Below are 4888 nucleotides of genomic sequence, written 5' to 3' on the forward strand. Positions count from 1 at the left end.
TCCAGAGAAGTGGAGGGCATTGGCTTTACCTTGCCACAACCACTTGGGATAGGGTCTGCACCTCAGGAAAACTGTTTCCGTGGGAAGCCGGCATTTTGCAAAGGGGTCTCAGGGCCGTGGGCCTCGGGTGTCCCTCCGGCTCCCCAAAGCACAGGGACGAGGTGAGGGGCTTAGACCATGCCTGGGCAATGTTGTTTCTTACACCTGGGTGTGTGGCATTTTGTTTACCTGGCTACCCCCACTTGGGATAGGTGTTCCACAGCAAGCACCTATTGTTCGTCAGAAGCCGTTTTTGCCCCAGGGGTCTCCGGGCTGTGTTCGTTGGGGTTGAACTCCTGCTAGCAAAACCGCCGGGTTGAGGGAAGGGTTCAGACTGTGCCTGGGCCCTGTGGTCTCTTCCAGGTCAGTGTATGGCATTTCCTTCCCCTTGCCACAGGCACCTGGGTGCATGTCTGCACGTGGAGAAAGACTTTCCCGTGGGAAGCCGGTTTTTGTCAAACGGGTCCCAGTGCTCTGCTGCTCTCTTTTCACTCCTGCTGCCAGAAGCCCAGGGAGGATGGGAGGGCTTAGAACATGCCTGGGCACTGGGGTTTCTTCCAGAGAAGTGGAGGGCATTGGCTTTACCTTGCCACAACCACTTGTGAGAGGGTCTGCACCTCAGGAAAACTCTTTCCGTGGGAAGCCGGCTTTTTGCAAAGGGGTCTCAGGGCCGTGAGCCTCGGGTGTCCCTCCGGCTCCCCAAAGCACAGGGACGAGGTGAGGGGCTTAGACCATGCCTGGGCAATGTTGCTTCTTACACCTGGGTGTGAGGCATTTTGTTGACCTGGCTACCCCCACTTGGGATAGGTTTTCCACAGCAAGCACCTATTGTTCGTCGGAAGCCGTCTTTGCCCCAGGGGTCTCCGGGCTGTGTTCGTTGGGGTTGAACTCCTGCTAGCAAACCCGCCGGGATGAGGGAAGGGCTCAGTCGGTGCCTGGGCCCTGTGGTCTCTTACAGATCAGTGTACGGCATTTACTTCACCTTGCCACAGGCAGTTGTGAGCATGTTTGCACGTTATGAAAGATTTTTCCGTTGGAAGCCGGTTTTTCTCAAATGGGTCTCCGTGTTGTGCTCCTCTGTTTTCACTCATGCTTCCAGAAGCCCAGTGATGATGTTAGGGCTTAGAACATGGCTGGGCACTGTGGTTTCTTCCAGAGAAGTTGATGGCCTTTGCTTTACCTTGCCACAACCACTTGTGAGAGGGTCTGCACCTTAGGAAAACTGTTTCCTTTGGAAGCCGGCTTTTTACCTAATGGGTCAGGGCTGTGGGGCTCGGGTTTCCCTCATGCTACCAAAAGCACAGTGACGATGTCTGGGCTTAGACCATGCCTGGGGAATGTTGTTTCTTGCACATAAGTGTGTGGCATTCTTTTTACTTTGCTACAACCACTTTGGATAGGTTTTCCACATCAAGAACTTTTTTTTCTTCGGAAGCCGTTTCTGCCCCAAGTGTCCCATGCTGTGTTCGTTCGGGTTTATCTCCTGCTAGCAAACTGTGGTCTCTTACAGATCAGTGTATGGCATTTACTTCACCTTGGCACAGGCACTTGTGAGCATGTTTGCACGTTACGAAAGATTTTTCCGTTGGAAGCCGGTTTTTGTCAATCTCATAGGGAAGAAACAGAAACTCTTTGGCATAACCTGACTCACCCAGCATCAGGAAAGCAGTTCCAGAACTCAGCCCAGGGCCCCTGTCGCCTACCCAATTGTAGCCACCACCATGCCTCTATCGAAAGGAATTCCGAAAGACTCTCCTCTGACTCCACTACCAAAGAAACAGCAGATTGAATATGGCACTTCAAAATATCGAGATGATACATCTGGTATAGTTAGATACACAAGGTTTACCTTTATTTTTTTATCGTTTTTTATTACATAATGTTATAGTCTCCATACAGTATAGTAAATTTCGATGATACATTAGTTGCATATAACACCCAGTGCACCATGCAATATGTGCCCTCCTTACTACCCAACACCAGCATATATTTTAAACAGCAAAATGCTGCTCTGAATAATTTTGAATTTTCCCTCGACCCCCATTGTAACTCTTGGGATGAAAAGACTAATCAGTGATGAAACATCACCTTTGACAATTGGAAAGACATCATCCATATTTGTATGTGACGACAAAAGGCCATCTAACACTAAATGGTGGCCACTCACCCATATCTTAGGCCCAACTGTATAAACACTGTCAAACGTATATCTTAAAAATAGACAAAGAGTAAACCTCACCTTCCCTTTCTAATGAAAGAGTGTTTCTAGGAAACAGCTGTTCAAAATACATTCATAAGCAGTCAATGAACAGAGAAAATGGGATCCCCTGCAAAGTGCTCCAAGCTCAGAAACTAAGTACCTCCTTCACCAAATTCAGAACGCTGACAACTATTACTTAAGTTTTACTTCATGGCTCAACTAGAGAAAAGAGAAAAACCCAGGAGATGGTGGGTTCATGAGAGGTTTTACTTCCAGTCCTGATGTGGATATGACATTTCTCCAAATGGACCTGCCGCTTTCTCTGAATGCTGGATCCCGTGTCAAGCTGCCTCACTGACTCAGATGCAGACGTTCAGAACGTAGGGTGTCGCGGAGCCAGAGCAGAGAAGTGTTGTCAGATGGGTAGAAGCAGCTCCTCGGACCTAAAGCCTGCACACCTGCTGTGGTTTCTGGGAGAAGGGGAAACATAGACTTGTCTTTTAGTAGTAATTATCTCCCAGCCCATTGCCACCATTCCCAGGAAACAGCTAGCACAATGCTGAAGTTGGGTAAGGGCTCTGGGCCTTCCTAGCGCCCCACCTGTGCCTGAGGGAACAGGGAATACCCTGCTGAACTCGGGGAACTGCTCAAGGTCCATTACCTGCACTGTGTCGGGGGACAGGGGCACCGCACTGAAGTTGGGGACTGTGCGGTCCTTTCTCTCGCTCTTCTTGGGGAACACGGGAAACCCTGGAATGTCTGCGAACCATCCCACAAAAGCTTTGCTGAGCGGGTGCCCTGGAGTTCCTGGGTCTGGAGTGTATGGCCAGTTGACGGAGACTAGGCAGAAGAGACTTTCAAGGGAAAAAGGAAAGAAAACTGAGTCTCCATGATGAACTCTCTCAACATGCCCTTCCAGAACCCTGCCTCTTACCCGGGGTGCCCCTACTCCCAGAAAGCCCACCTATGGCCACACAGCATGCATTCACCCAGCCAGGAACTCCACAGGTCCACTCTCTCAAAACTCCACTTCCTTGGCTCCTGGTCTGCGTCCTTGGGCTGCTCCGGATCTGCACACAGAGACGTAGCTCCACCCCCATGGGGTGATTGCTTGGGGAGTATGATGCTTCCAACTCCTTGAATGCCAGGCAACCGGCCCCATGACTCACAACTCTGGGAGTGCAGAGGTCCAGGAGGCACCTCCTTGGCTAAACGCCCTGAGCAGGCATGACAGGGATCATGGGCAGGGCTGCAATCACACACACACACACACACACACACACACACGGCCCCTTTCGCGGACCCCTCTAGCTGCAGACCACCCTCAGAGCCCTGCCCCTTCCCTTCTGCACCAACCCTTCCTGCAAGGGTGTGCCTGGTTCCTGGCAAGGTCAGCTGCTCTCAGACTGTTCCAGCCTTGGGCTTTAGGAAATGCAATGCTTTTATGCATATCCAAGGCAATTTTAAGCGCCAAAAGGAATGCTCCAAGCGGGAATAGCTTTGCCTTCTTGTCTCACCCATGGAGTGGATAGTGCTTCTCAGACCTTCAAAACATCCTTCTAGGGTGAGCCCATTTGTGCTGCAATCTATATACACATGCTTAGTTCTACAGGGAAGGAAGGAAAAGCCGGCCTTCTGTTCTGTCGCGGTTGTGAACCAGGAACATTTATTTTTCACTTGAAAACAGAGTGTTATTGTCGACACTAAATGAAGGAACCTTTTAAAACATTTTAGAGAGGAAGGAAGAGAGTTTTATTCAAACCCAAGTCAAGGACAGCTGCCTGGGAGACACAATATTCACAAAGAAGGGAGTGCTCCAGGGAAGGAACATTTAGGGCAGGGTCATATATTTGTTCTGAGTTGTGCTACGTACAGTTATACATCACGATGAGGAAGAAGGTTCCAGAAAGTGACAGACTTTTTCTTATGTTTTCATTATGTACAAATCAGTATGACTTTAATCTTATGGGAGCAAGAAAGGTTCTTTTGTGTTCTCACCTTGATGTTGGCAAAGGCATTTTTTGGTTCTCTTTTTCTTTTTGATGCATATGGACAATAAGTGCTGGGGGCAGAAATAGGGCCCATGCTTTGAGGGTTTGCCCAGTCATTTTGAGCTGGGTAAAATGTTAAAGGAGAGCTTTCCTGGGAGGCCAAGATCAGGCCTCACAGATGGTATGACATAAAAATTACTCTTATCCTTATCATCACTACCAAATGGTGGAACGTGAGATGAAAGCACCTTTCCAATAGTCAAGAGACATCAAAGGACCCCTACAGAAGGTTACCTGCTCCATGGTCAACACAGGTAACAGAGGCGTTCATGGTCTCTGGACTCCTCCCCTTGTCCTGCCCAAATCTCTGAAGCATAGAGATCATTTACAGTCAGAATTTTACACATCTTAGAGATGTCTGGCACCATTCCCTTGGACTACAGAATACAACAGAATAGCTCACTGTCACAACACGAAAGTGCCCCTGGATACACTAAGTTCTTTCTCCGCAACGTTGGCCTTAATGAAATCATAATCGTAACATAGAAACACTACGATGGTTGGGAATAAATAATCACAGGTAAGGGAATATTTAGGAAATCTTTAGAAGCATTGTCTCACTCTATAGAAGAGGCTAACTGCTTTAAATACTATTTCC

General features: G+C 48.7%; 1 long non-coding RNA gene across 1 annotated transcript; it reads right to left on the reverse strand.

Annotated features, from left to right (window-relative positions):
- Positions 1-1874: 1874 nt before the first annotated feature.
- On the reverse strand, positions 1875-3398 carry LOC148106754 (uncharacterized). Its single transcript, XR_015723552.1, has 3 exons — positions 3204-3398; positions 2901-3093; positions 1875-2709 (listed from the first exon to the last, which is right to left on the reverse strand). It is a non-coding gene; the product is annotated as an uncharacterized LOC148106754 (long non-coding RNA).
- Positions 3399-4888: the final 1490 nt, after the last annotated feature.

Source organism: Ursus americanus, unplaced genomic scaffold (genome assembly GCF_024610735.1).
Source record: "Ursus americanus isolate L20-20 unplaced genomic scaffold, mUrsAme1.1.p SCAF_67, whole genome shotgun sequence".
NCBI classification, from domain to species: domain Eukaryota; kingdom Metazoa; phylum Chordata; class Mammalia; order Carnivora; family Ursidae; genus Ursus; species Ursus americanus.